This window comes from Schistocerca gregaria, chromosome 3 (genome assembly GCF_023897955.1).
Source record: "Schistocerca gregaria isolate iqSchGreg1 chromosome 3, iqSchGreg1.2, whole genome shotgun sequence".
NCBI classification, from domain to species: domain Eukaryota; kingdom Metazoa; phylum Arthropoda; class Insecta; order Orthoptera; family Acrididae; genus Schistocerca; species Schistocerca gregaria.
The window spans coordinates 237,368,002-237,383,586 of record NC_064922.1 but is presented as its reverse complement, the minus strand read 5'-3'; positions in this window follow the sequence as shown (position 1 = coordinate 237,383,586).

The following is a 15,585-nucleotide window of genomic DNA, read 5'->3' as shown; positions in this document are numbered from 1 at the left end:
CATTAGTACTGGCGTCATGGTGTGGGGAGCCATCTGACATGACATGATTGAGAGGACTCTGTCGGCGCAACGGTATGTCACGGACGTCGTGCGACGGTACTGTGGTGACATTTTCCACCAGGGCAATACTCGTCCTCATAAGGTGCCTGCCTCTCATAGAGGCACTATTTGCGTGATGTAGAGGTACTCCATTGGCCAGAAAGACATCCAGATTATGTTCCCCAATAGAGCAAATGTGGAACCAGCTCGGACGTCAACCTTGCAGTGTCAGTATCCGGGAAATCGAGGACCAGTTGGCTTTGACGCCTCTCGTAACGAAATCAGTGCAGACATTCAGGGCAGATGGGGTGCAACGTAGCACTGATAAGTGAGCTCATCTTGCCAAGTTGACTGTAAATTTAATTCGATTCCGTAAGTTCTGGAATAATATCCCCAATGTCTCAATTCGTGAACCTGGTACTTCACTCTTTTTGTCAGGCGATATTTATTGTCTTTGACAGCGTGTAAATGCTCTGCTTCTAATAATAATAAGAAATCTATGTGTTGAATCCTTATATTAAAATCGGATGCCATCTGTTGTTCATATTTGTTTTAGTAATAGTAGTAGTAGTAGTAGTAGTAGCTTTATTCATCCGTAGATCTCTTTTTACAAGGATATAGGACATGTCAAAGTATTTAAAAATTTAGATCAATTTAAAATAAGCTAATTCGTATGCACATATATTTACAGACTTCAAGTTAGAGACAATCATTAGATTTAATCCGGATATACAACACAATTTTATAAATAACTTACTAAATAATGTAGTACCACACTTCACTCATATCTCACTATCATTCACTGCAAACACTATACACTCATTGTTTTATAACACTTCACTCACTACACACACACACACACACACACACACACACACACACACTAGTGATGTCTGGGCCATTTTCTGTACCGCATCTTCCCATTTGCTATCCTGAAAAACTGAGTCAGCGTCCCTCCATAATGAATGAGATGTTGAGCACAGAAAGAGAAAGAGGTGTTAATAATATGCTACGCATAGCTTGGGGGTAAGAATTTCTAGAAAGGAAAAAAGAAGGAATAAAACATAAAGCGAAGGTGTTATGTGGAATGTTGCATATTTTATAATCATTATTTGTATTATTTATCTCTATAATTTTTTTTATCAAACCCCTACTCTACTTTAACTAAGTAATCCTTCAGTGTATAAAATGTATTGCATAGCAGATACTTTTTAGCTGCTTTTTTCGAAAAGTGTATTTTTGTTATTTCTTTAATCTCTTTTGGTAATTTGTTTAGCAGTTTTATTCCTTTGTAGAAAATGTTTTGAGTTTTATGTTTACTTTTTCTTGGTAAATGTAAGTTGACTCTACCTCTTGTTGCATGGTCATGGACAGAGCTGTTTGTGCAGTAATTACCAATGTTATTTCTGATGTGTACAGATGACTGGTAAATATATTCACATAGAGCAGTTAAAATCCCCAATGTTTTGAACAAATCTTTACCATAAGCTCGACTAGTATTTTTGGCTATTATTCTTATAGCTTTCTGGAGTTAGAAAATTGTTTTCATATTTTGTGCATTTGTTCCCCAAACTAGAATGCCATAGCTAAGAATTGAGTGTACATATGAATTATATATAACTAAAAGACATTGCGTGTTACACACTGCTGATAGGATTCTAAGGACATAACATGCTGACCACATTCTGTTTGCAAGTACCTTTGTGTGTTCACACCACTTCAACTGAAAATCAATATTCATTCCTTGGAATTTTGCATTTCTTACACGTCCTATAGTGGTGCCATCTACATTTAATTTAAGATTGTCATTTTTCCTCTTCAAACTGAAATTCATGACATTTATGTTCAATGTCCCTTTATTGCTTATGCACCAATCACAAACTTCCTTGGGAGTTTCTTTTGCTTCCCCGGCAAGGAGTTCTCTTGTTTTCTAGGTGAATATAATATTGCTGTCATCAGCGGAGAGAATTTTTTCACGATCAGTAACACTACTGGGAAAGTCTTTCATGTATATCAGGAACAGTATTGGTCCTAATATACTTCCTTGCGGAACCACTAGATTAATGTATTATGGTTCTGATAAGTGTTTTCCTAAATGTTTAGATCTATTTGAAGTATGTGTTGTCAGTACTCTTTGTACCCTGTCTGTTAGGTATGATCGAAACAAGTTATTAGCTATCCCCTCTTAATGCTTCTAATTTATTTAATAGAATCTTGTGGTCGACTGTATCAAACGCCTTAGAAAGACCCAAAATGTGCCTGTGACACACTCATCTTTATCAAGAGCATCAAGTACAACTTTTGTGCATTCTACTATGGCTGACTCCGTATTTTTTCCACTTCGGACACCAAACTGTGATTTGCTTAAAAGATTGTATTCATTCAGGTAATTCATTAATCTGTCTTTCATAATTTTGTGTAATGAATCTCTCTCTCTCTTTGCCTGACAGTCCCCCCTCTCTCCCTCTCTCTCTCTCTCTCTCTAGTCAGAGTTTAGTACTGGGCCATCAGTGGTTTGTCGTTTTACGTTCTTTCATGTCGCTTGTATTCATTCTCTCTCTTTGCCTGACAGTCCCCCCTCTCTCCCTCTCTCTCTCTCTCTCTCTAGTCAGAGTTTAGTACTGGGCCATCAGTGGTTTGTCGTTTTACGTTCTTTCATGTTGCTTGTATTCATTATGACGATTGTCTGTGACACATTGCTCTGACCTGGCGAATGTATACATACAGGCTCAAATGAACTGTTGTTGCGATATATTGCTCCTAATCGCGTCTGAAAAATAAACATATTTAGTAACTGCATGATGTCGTCTCTTCCTCTTCTGGTGTGCACAAACAGATAATGAGGTGATTTTGGAATATGGTGTTTCAGACCACTACAATGTGGTGTTGTAATTTATTACTGGGGTATTTGGGGTATTTGTGAAACTAGTTCGGAAAGAAAACATACAAGAGCGTCCAACACTGTGGACCGGTCGTCATGGTGTTGACCTGATAAGCTGACCAAGATCTTGAAGAACACGTTAGAAGATACGAGAAATGTTTGCCCCGCTGCAAGAACACCACCCAAGAGAAGGCAACATAAGCGACTGTGTAATGGACTGCATGTAACTGTGCTATTCTGCGCTCCCTCAGCAAACACCAGAGAGTTGTACGCTATAGTTTCCGGCATCAGCTGTCTGAAACACGACGACGGCTGGCGTTCTTCTGGTCCACGCCGAACTTTCAAACGACGAAAGCATAGTTGAATATATCTTTATATGCTATCCGTAATTCCAGCAGCGTCTTTCGCCGCAGTATAGGAGGTGGTCCGCACGGAGATGAAATATGAGCGGAAGGCTGCCAAACCCGTGCCCGTAGCTAGGCATTCAGCAGGTCGAATATCTCCGTTATGGAGTTGTTTTCATATTCCTTACGTTGTTCCTTAACCGTTCGCACGCCAGTTTGGACCATTCGCTACACCGTCTTCTATCAGTGACCAATGCAAAGGTGGTGTTTCTACGTCACGTACATGGAAGCGTTCATATTTCATTTGCAGGTTCTGCTATAAACTAGCGAGCTTGACACTTGTGTGAACGTGCTCATTCCAATGCCAAAATTTAATACACGGCTGAGAGGCAACTGGAATACACTAGCACCATCCCATTTTGCTACACAGAGCTTACACTATTCACCAGGAACTGATGCCATTGATAGATGATTGCACCAATAACTGACCGACATAACGGTCTTTCAATGAAGTGCAAAAAACTCGTTGCTTAAAATAACGGCGATCGTATAGTAATGGTTCCTACGCGATAAGAAATTTAATACATCAAACAGAACACAAAGTGACACCTACACGGCAGCAAATTTGTTATCTACGAAAGTCGTCTAAAAGTTTGAAATTAAAGAATAAATTAGAGCCATTTTCTGGGGAAAGTTAGTGTATGTGTAAGATTTTCGAATAGTGAGACATAATTAGAGAAGAATATAACTATAGATAGATCGCACATTTAAATAAAAACTGCCTCAGCCCTCCCCAGAAGAAGCTTTAAATAATTTCAGTTGGACAATTACGTATCCACGATATCCGCTATCTGGTGAAATCAGCAATGTATTTTTTATTCATTATGTAAATAGAAGAATGTACTGATATGTACATCCAGTACGGTAATGCAATAATAATTCTTAAAGTAAGTTTAATAAATATCTGAAAATTATCTGAAAATTATTTCTCGTGTTAGGAAATGTTGCACATTTTTCACTGTGTCGCATATCGACACTCAACTATCACATTCAGTGTATATTACTTTTACTCCTAACAATGTCTGCACTCTTTATAACGTCCCTTCGTCAGTTACAGAACAGTCTACTTTTATTTTTATGGTGAGAAAAAAGAAAGAAAACTAAGTAAGGGGGCTGGATGTGTATTGGGATAAAGGTGTACAGTCTGATCCAGTTATCGTGACGTGGCGTTAGTCTTCCGAAACCACATGAGTGATGAATTGTTCTTCAAATTATATAATACGTTCTTCTGACGTTTGGCAACTCCTTACTTACATCTCCGTCTCGCAGATCTTGCGCTCTTCATATCTCCTTCGTGTGGCCATTTACCCTTTGAATGGCGTTACTTGAGGCAGTTTCTTAACAGAAAGGTATTACATTGTTGTCAGCTCTGTGGGTATAATAGATGCAGCTGTAAGGATACCGCAATAGATATCCTTGCTAGTGAGCTATGTAGCATCAGGCGGTAGCTTTCTGTGGTCGCCGTATTTTCATGCGGACGGGGCATTATCGGGTAAGCGTCGACAATGCGAGTTTAATAGCGAGCTACGTTGCTAAATTAGCCTTTATAGAGCTAACTGTGTATGATTTAACTACGGTTCAGAAATATGACTTTCTTCAGAATCACTTGGCGTTTTTTCTGGCTTCTTCTTCTGGACTTCTGGACTATATGAATGCATTAAAATCCACATTGATTAATGGGTAGTCCACACTCATTTGCAAAGACACCGTGCCAGGGTGGCGTAGTGGTTACCGCATCTGCCTAGTGAATAGGGGATGGGGGTTTAAATCATAGTGTTGGTAAAAATTTTGATTCCTCTCTTCAATCTGCATGCATATACCGTAAATGTTTGAGACTTGAAAATGTCTCTGGAATCAAATAGCTTCAGTTGATTAAAGAAAAATTATTTGCATTCGTCTAAATTTCAAAACACGGACTGACATCAAACGGAAGTAAATTATTAGTCTGAACTGAAAAATACAACACAGCAAACAAAAGGAGTGCTGTTGTTCGTTTCGGGCTCGCCGGTATACAGGTACACAAGAAGAAAAACATGACGACGAAATAAGAGTATGCACAGCTGAGGGCTTTACTGGGAACACTGTTACGGTATGATTAACGTCACCTAGCTATGGCAACTTCACAGTAATGAAGTAAGCTGTTCTAAGGAAAGCGGACTTTCATTTTAATTTACAATTGATGAATCAGAAATTGAACCTTTCACAGATGCAATAAACAGTGAGGCACCGATTGAACTGAGGAGGTCAACAGTGAACTTCTGTTTGTTGCAGTAGTCTGCTAAGATGTCGACCTCACTACAATGCACAGATGATTTGGATGAAGCAACACTATAATATAGGTATCATGGATACAAATTAATATTTAAATTAACGTATATAGTGTTGCATATTATCCGTTATGAACTTTTAAAAATGGTTCAAATGGCTCTGAGCACTATGGGACTTAACATCTATGTTCATCAGTCCCCTAGAACTTAGAACTACTTAAACCTAACTAACCTAAGGACATCACACAACACCCAGTCATCACGAGGCAGAAGAAAGAACTTTTAAAAGTGCAATTATATTGCTTCCGTAGTATGAAGGATAAACAACTCAAATAATGTTATACTCGTACTTTCACACTTAGTTGTTTGTATTACTGTAGTATCAAGCAGGTTTCAAATTTTAAAAAAATAAATAAATTAATACTTGTTTCTATCTACTCTTGTTCCGTGATGTGATAAGTTTGCATGTGAAATTTTATTGTTTTTCATGTATTTTGCTATTTAAGAATACCCGCTGACTTCATTATTTAGAAACTGTGAAATGTCCCCTTAGATAAAACTCTTATGCTATTTCATTTTCAAACAGCTGAGCAAACCTGAACGTACTCAGGCATTTCGCTCTTTACCTGTTCTGATCAACACTAAACTGACACAAATTATTTAGCGCAACGCAATCTGACTTTCAATAATCCCTACAAAAGAATGGCCCTGACTAACATCAACCTATACCTTTCACAAATCACTTACCTCACAAAAATCTTCGTTACTCGAACTACTGCAATACAGCGAGCGCCACTACTGCCAGCTGAATAAAAGATTCTAACTACTGAAGGGACTAACTACTGATAGACATAGTTAGCAAATGAAAGATTTTGATAGAGAACAAACAATGTATTTACCTTAAGAGTGTTCAATATATATACACTCCTGGAAATTGCAATAAGAACACCGTGAATTCATTGTCCCAGGAAGGAGAAACTTTATTGACACATTCCTGGGGTCAAATACATCACATGATGACACTGACAGAACCACAGGCACATAGACACAGGCAACAGAGCATGCACAATGTCGGCACTAGTACAGTGTATATCCACCTTTCGCAGCAACGCAGGCTGCTATTCTCCCATGGGGACGATCGTAGACATGCTGGATGTAGTCCTGTGGAAGGGCTTGCCATGCCATTTCCACCAGGCGCCTCAGTTGGACCAGCGTTCGTGCTGGACGTGCAGACCGCGTGAGACGACGCTTCATCCAGTCCCAAACATGCTCAATGGGGGGCAGATCCGGAGATCTTGCTGGCCATGGTAGTTGACTTACACCTTCTAGAGCACGTTGGGTGGCACGGGATACATGCGGACGTGCATTGTCCAGTTGGAACAGCAAGTTTCCTTGCCGGTCTAGGAATGGTAGAACGATGGGTTCGATGACGGTTTGGATGTACCGTGCACTATTTAGTGTCCCCTCGACGATCACCAGAGGTGTACGGCCAGTGTAGGAGGTCGCTCCCCACACCATGATGCCGGGTGTTGGCCCTGTGTGCCTCGGTCGTATACAGTCCTGATTGTGGCGCTCACCTGCACGGCGCCAAACACGCATACGACCATCATTGGCACCAAGGCAGAAGCGACTCTCATCGCTGAAGACGACACGTCTCCATTCGTCCCTCCATTCACGCCTGTCGCGACACCACTGGAGGCGGGCTGCACGATGTTGGGGCGTGAGCGGAAGACGGCCTAACGGTGTGTGGGACCGTAGCCCAGCTTCATGGAGACGGTTGCGAATGGTCCTCGCCGATACCCCAGGAGCAAGTGTCCCTAATTTGCTGGGAAGTGGCGGTGCGGTCCCCTACGGCACTGCGTAGGATCCTACGGTCTTGGCGTGCATCCGTGCGTCGCTGCGGTCCGGTCCCAGGTCGACGGGCACGTGCACCTTCCGCCGACCACTGGCGACAACATCGATGTACTGTGGAGATCTCACGCCCCACGTGTTGAGCAATTCGGCGGTACGTCCACCCGGCCTCCCGCATGCCCACTATACGCCCTCGCTCAAAGTCCGTCAACTGCACATACGGTTCACGTCCACGCTGTCGCGGCATGCTACCAGTGTTAAAGACTGCGATGGAGCTCCGTATTCCACGGCAAACTGGCTGACACTGACGGCGGCGGTGCACAAATGCTGCGCAGCTAGCGCCATTCGACGGCCAACACCGCGGTTCCTGGTGTGTCCGCTGTGCCGTGCGTGTCATCATTGCTTGTACAGCCCTCTCGCAGTGTCCGGAGCAAGTATGGTGGGTCTGACACACCGGTGTCAATGTGTTCTTTCTTCCATTTCCAGGAGTATATATGTATATCAATTCATGATATCCAATCATACAAATTTACTGTCTCTGTCCAGATCATCCGCTCTCAAAACTCCGCCATCTCACTCCCCACATCCACCACTGCTGGCGGCTCACCTCCAACTGCGCAAGGCTACGTGCTGATCACATCCAACTGCCCAACACTACGATAGCGAATATTACAACAATGCTAACCAGCCACAAACTGCACACAGCACAGCCAGTGATTTCCATACAGAGCGCAACGTGGCGTTACCAATATAAAAACCTAAACAGCCTACTTACAACTGTTGCACGTATAGTTATTAAAAAAAGTAAAAATGCATAATAATACACCTCCTTTTCCTGTAGCATGCTTGTGGCCTCTTTTTATAGATACATTTATCTTTTTTCGTGGTAGCCAGCTCCGGTAGCGAGCGTCCGAGACAGTAGTAGCCCGACTCGTCTGTGTGAACGTGTAATGAAAGAGTCGAGGGTAAGAAATACGCGGAGTTCAGAAAAAGGTTGTTAATAATGAATTGAGAAGAGTATTTCGTTGAAAGACGAATGTCGAATCGGCATTGCTTCTTCAGAGTGATGATTTTTGGAATTTGTTAATTAGCAAAAGTGAAAGAGTGCTACATAGTTAGGCTTGTTTTCCATTGTTTCCAGATGAATAAATTAAGTTAAAGAACATCATCTTGTATTTCAAAAGAACCTTACCATCTTTTATGAGTGGTTTTCCAGTACGTAATTACAGCTCCTAGTAGTATTAGCCAATAGTTTAATGTTTTCTGCCACTGTGATTGAAGTATGTCTCTCACCCTATAGTACGACAGTCAACCGTAAGGATCACCTAAAATTGTTGGGTGAGAGTTTTCAGGCTACAACAGGGGACTGATTTTAGTCCTGGCTTATAAGTGATGTCAGCGCAGTAACTACGGTGATAGCTTGAACTAAACGACTGTAAACAATTGATGTGAACGCGACCAGTAACTTGAGAGCAGGCGGTGTTAAGTAGCGCACCTGTGGTCTTAGTGTGTCAACGTCGTCTTGTCACTTACCACACTACAGCAGTATTTGTAAATGAGCAAGACATTCTCCAGAATGTTCTGAAGGAGAGGAAAGTGTGTGCGAAGTTCGTCCCGCACACGTTGACTCCCAAACGAACACGACACGTGGACGCCTGGCACTACTTGATTGAAACGCAAAACGCGGACATTTCTTTTCTGTGACACATTATCGTGGGTAACAAGACCTGGTGTTTCAATAAGAACCTACCACAGCAATTTACAAAAGGGGTCAACGCTTTGACGACATCCCAAATAAGTTTCCTGACAGTTTCACATGATTGTATGAGAGTTCTGTGCGTTGAACTCTAGTGTGGAAGACTATGTAGAACACCTAAAACATTTAAACCGCTATCTTAGCTTTTCTCTATATTTTATTATTCCAGTCTCGAAACTACCGTGAATACCGAGATAGTAGTGTCTGCGCAGAAACAGTTTCGTATGGCGTGCACAACTGCCCATGTGTTAATCCACGTCCCTTAAGGGACAGGTATATCTGTGTGAGATTTAACTTGCTGCTATGCTTTCGTGTCTGGGGTTGTCTAAGCAATTGATACGGTTAGATGTGATAGTGCTCTTTAATCTTCTGTTTCTCTTTAGTAGTTTTACCTCCACGTGCTTCATAAGATGGCATCTTTCAGTGCCTGAATTATAGGCGAATCGACAGCCTGCACGCGTTGCCAATGAGGCACCATCTCTAGTAAATAAGATTCAGTAAAGTGTACAGTCCTCTTTCAAAACAATTAGATCCCCTCTCTCGAATTCCGGCTGGTTTTTCCTAATTTTCTTTTCCTTCATGTTTTCAGACACTGTCTGATCAAAAGAAACCGGATACTCCTACGCTGTTTTGAACTAACAATTAGCTGTGAAGACATGTAGACCCGACACTATAAAAGGAGGCGGGCAGTGTCGTGTCGTCATTAGAGATGTATTAATAGCAGAGTGCGTCAATTAGAATAGCTCAATAACTTCGGAAGTGAACCAGTCGTTGGATGTCACCTGGGAGAGAAATCCATCAGGGATATTTCAACCCTTCTGTAGCTGCACACCGGCCGGGGTGGCCGAGCGGTTCTAGGCGCTACAGTCTGGAACCGCTGCGGTCACAGGTTCGAATCCTGCCTCGGGCATGGATTTGTGTGATGTCCTTAGGTTAGTTAGGTTTATGTAGTTCTAAGTTCTAGGGGACTGATGACCTCAGAAGTTAAGTCCCATAGTGCTTAGAGCCATTTGAAGCCATTACAGCTGCACTACTGTCGGAAGTTACCTACGATTATATATAGGGTCAACAGCGGAGCATAGGGGGGAACGGGTCATGTTATGATATGGGAATGTTTTCGTGGTTAGGGTGTGGTCTCCTCATTATGCTTAAAAAAACGCTAACTGCGGAAGGACTTGAATGCATTTTACAGCACTATGTGCTGTGTACAATAGAGCTGCAGTTCGGGGACGATGGTTCCATCAGTATGAGACTTCACCCTGTCATAAAGCAACATTGTGAGGCAGGTTTGTGGGCAAAAATATTTCTGAAATGGACCGACCTGCCTTGGGTCCCGACCTGAACTCAATGAAAGTGTCCCCACCATTCAATACGTCACTAAGGGCAAGTGTGCATGCATTCCATATTGATGTTCAATAATAGGTGTACGGATACTTTTGATCTGATAATTGCTACTCACCATATAGCGGAGATGCTGACTTGCAAATAGTAAAAGCAAATAGACTGACAAACAATGCTTCCGGCCAAACAGGCCTTCATCAGAATTAGACAACATACACACACACACAAACACACACACACACACACACACACACACACACACACACACACACACACATACACAGTCAGGCAAAAGCAGCTTGCACACACATGACCACAGCCTCTGGCTGCCATTCTGAATTTTCCCCTGTTTGATCAGATAGTGTGTATAGAGAAGTTGCAACGCTAGAAAACTGTAACGTGATGCAGGAAGGCCAGTAGAGAATCAACGCTTGACGCGGAGATTGGCAAGTGAACCTCAGCATAAACAGATGTAATGCAATGCAAACAAATAATAGGTAATAAACGTTATTATATGGTTACACGGTTACTGGAAAAATTGGATGCAGTCTGATCCATAAAATCTCTGACAGTATACGTACGGAGCTATGATGGAAAGTGTAACGACAAACTAAAAGTAATCACAGGAGTGAAAGAGGCCAGGCAGCGATTCGTTGGCAGAATCCGCGGGAACTGTAGTTTACCCACGAGCGAGGTAATTTGCAAAACCCTCGTTCGATAGATTCTTGAATATTCTTCGTCAGTCTGGGATCCGTACCAGATTGAACTGATATAGGATATACAGGAGATCCTAAGAAGAACACTGCGTTTAATCACAGGCTTCTTTCAATAAGTAGGAACGCACCACGGGGATGTACGTCCAACTACTGTGGCAGACATTAGGTCTGTTATTGGAAGAAATACCCTTAGGAACAAGGAACAGAATGTGGTGTCAACACGATGGGTGTCCGGCACATTTTTCGCTGATGCCTACAAATGATTTGTAGAGACAATTCCGAAATCATTGGATGGGACGCGGAGGAGATACGCTGTGGCCGGCTCATTTGTCAGACTTGACGCCTCAGGATTTTTTCTTGTGGGGATTCGTAAAAGGCATTGTTTATGAAGACATTCCAACTACACCTGAACATATGCGAGAGAGAATTGTCAGAGCATGTGCTTCAATAAATGCCGATGTGGTAAGGAACACCACTCAATCCGTGATAAGAAGATTGCAGCACTCCATTGATACCAATGGTCATCACTTCGAACACCTTCTGTAAATGGATGCTCATGCCACCTTTGTGACCTTCATTGACCTTCAAAGACCTTACTGTTAGACATCATTGGATTCATCTAGAAGCCGCTATCAGAAAATAAGTACCAACTACAGCATCACATAAAAAAAGGTTGACTTTCATATATCAGATGCGACCCTACCTAGCAACAAAAAACCGAAGTCATGCAACTTTGTTCCACAAACGTTTCAGCTTCTATCATACTTAAAATTAGAGAGAGTTGGTTAGCAACAGTTTTTCTTCTCATTCACCGTCCGACTCAAACACTGTAGTTCCCGGAGTTTAAATTTCGACGTAGATTGACAAAGATAAATTTAGCAACGGTAAAGAGTGAAATAAAGACCGATAGTTTTAATGACCGTCAATGTAACAACAAAAGAAAAAGTGAAAGTTTCACGTTGGTCACAATAATGGGAAACAAATCAGGAAGAAAGAGTGTTGGCGATCTCTAGAAATGGCATAGTCCTTTGAGCCGCAGCAGACCTATAAATAATTGCATATGACTGGGATATTGGAAGAAAAAGTTAAATTATAATTGTTTAGACCAAGTAACTAAGTGCTTTATTCAGTTAAACTATAATATCAGCACGGTCCTCTGACACTGACAACATAAAAAAACTAAAGGATTGATATTGTGATTTTAACCTCTAGCTACTGAATTAAATATGTGTGTGATGGATATGAATAATGGAAAAGAAGCACCTGATGGCCTGATAGATGACGATCACTTCAGTTTTCGTAAAGGTAAGAGCACCAGAGAAGTAGTTTTTATGTCACGATAATTTAAGCAAGAGTTAATGTAAATCGAGACAAGTTCGTAGGATTTGTAGTCCTGAAAACAGCGTTCGACAGTGTGAAATGCTGCAGGATGTTCGAAATCCTGGAAATAATAGGAGTAAGATACATGGAAGGATAAATAGTATTAATATATAAACGAACCAAGAGAAGACAATAAGAATGGAAGACCAAGAACGAAGTGTGAGGACAAAAAAAAAAAAAAAGATGTAATACAAGGATATAGTGTTTCGCCCCTATTGTTCAATGTAAACATCGAAGAAGCAATGACGGAAATAAAAGTTCGAATGAGATTAAAATTCAGGGTCAAAATATATCGATGATCATATTCGTTGATTACATTACTATCCTCAGTCAAAGTGAAGAAGAATTACAAACGTCTTGAATGGAACGAACAGTTTAATGAGTACAGAATAGGGTTTGACAGTAAGTCGAATAAAGATGAGAACAGTACAAAGTATCAGAAGTCACACTAACGAGAAACTCGATGACAATATTGGGGATCACGAAGTAGACGAAGTTTAAGAATAACACATGACGAACAAAACAAGGAGGACAAAATAGATTAACAGAGGCAAAGAGGACATTCTTGCCCAAGAGAAGTCTGCTAGTATTAAACTACGCTCTTAATGTGAGGAAGATACCGGAGAAAGTGAATATGGTGCTCAGAATTGTATGGAAGTGAACCATGGACAGTGGAAAAACCACAAAAGAAGAGATTCAAAGCGACCCAGTGGACTGAGAAAATAAGGACTGCGGATGTTCTCTGCAGAATCGGCAAGGAAACGAACATTGTATGAAAACAAAAAGAAGGGACAAGATGATAGGACTTGTGTTAATACATCAGAGTATAAATACTATGGGTGTTAGGAGTATGTGTCGATGGTAAAAACTATGTTGTTGTTGTTTTTGTTGTTGTTGAGGTCTTCAGACTGGTTTGATGCAGCTCTCCATGCTACTCTATCCTGTGCAAGCTTCTTCATTTCCCAGTACTTGCTACAACCTACATCCTTCTGAATCTGCTTAGTGTATTCATCTCTTGGTCTCCCTCTATGATTTTTACCCTCCACGCTAACCTCCAATGCTAAATTTGTGATCACTTGATGCTTCAGAACACGTCCTACCAACCGGTCGCTTATTCTTGCCAAGTTGTGCCACAAACTCCTCTTCTCACCAATTCTATTCAATACCTCCTCATTAGTTACGTGATCTACCCATCTAATCTTCAGCATTCTTCTGTAGCTCCACATTTCGAAAGCTTCTATTCTCTTTTTGTCCACACTATTTATCGTCCATGTTTCACTTCCATACATAGCTACACTCCATACAAATACTTTCAGAAACGACTTCCTGACACTTAACTCTACACTCAATGTTAACAAATTTCTCTTCTTCAGAAACGCTTTCCTTGCCATTGCCAGTCTACAGTTTATATCCTCTCTACTTCGACCATCATGAATTATTTTGCTCCCCAAATAGCAAAACTCCTTTACTACGTTAAGTGTCTCATTTGCTGATCTAATTCCCTCCGCATCACCCACTTAATTCGACTACATTCCATGATCCTCGTTATGGTTTTGTTGATCTTCATCTTATACCCTCCCTTCAAGACTGTCCATTCCGTTCAACTGCTCTTCCAAGTCCTTTGCTGTCTCTGACAGAATTACAATGTCATCGGCGAACCTCAAAGTTTCTATTTCTTCTCCATGAATTTTATTACCTACCCGAATTTTTCTTCTGTTTCATTTACTGCTTGCTCAATATACAAATTGAATAATATCGGGGACAGGTTACAACCCTGTCTCACTCCTTTCCCAACCAATGTTTCCCTTTCATGCCCCTCGATGCTTATAACCGCCATCTGGTTTCTGTACAAATTGTAAATAGCCTTTCGCTCCCTGTATTTTACCCCTGACATATTTAGAATTTGAAAGACAATATTCCAGTGAACGTTGTAAAAGGCTTTCTCTAAGTCTACAAATTCTAGAGACGTAGGTTTGCCTTTCCTTAATCTTTCTTCTAAGATAAGTCATAGGGTCAATATTGCCTCACGTGTTACCCAAGGATTTCTACTAGCCCTCGTCTTTTTACCTACTTGATCGTCTGCTGCCTTCACTACTTTATCCCTCAGAGCTACCCATTCTTCTTCTACTGTATTTCTTTCCCCCATTCCTGTCAATTGCTCCCTTATGCTCTCCCTGAAACTCTGTACAACCTCTGGTTTAGTCAGTTTATCAAGGTCCCATCTCTTTAAAGTCCCACCTTTTTGCAGTTTTTTCAGTTTTAATCTACAGTTCTTAAGTAATAGATTGTGGTCAGAGTCCACATCTACCCCTGGAAATGTCTTACAATTAAAAACTTGGCTTCTAAATCTCTGTCTTACCATTATATAATCTATCTGATACCTTTTAGTATCTCCAGGATTCTTCCATGTATACAACCTTCTTTCATGATTCTTGAACCAAGTATTAGCTAAGATTGATTTATGCTCTGTGCAATAATCTACCAGATGGCTTCCTCTTTCATTTCTTACCCCCAATCCATATTTACCTAATATGCTACCTTCTCTCCCTTTTCCTACTCTCGAATTTCAGTCACCCATGACTATTAAATTATCGACTTCCTTCACTACCTGAATAATTTCTTTTATCTCATCATACATTTCATCAATTTCTTCATCATCTGCAGAGCTAGTTGGCATATAAACTTGTGCTACTGTAGTAGGCGTGGGCTTCGTGGCTATCTTGGCCACAATAATGCGTTCACTATGCTATTTTTTATTCATTATTAAACCTACTCCTGCATTATCTCAATTTGATTTTGTATTTATAACCCTGTATTCACCTGACCAAAAGTCTTGTTCCTCCTGCCACCGAACTTCACTAATTCCCACTATATCTAACTTTAACCTATCCATTTACCTTTTTAAATTTTCTAGCGAACCTGCCCCATTAAGGGATCTGATATTCCACGC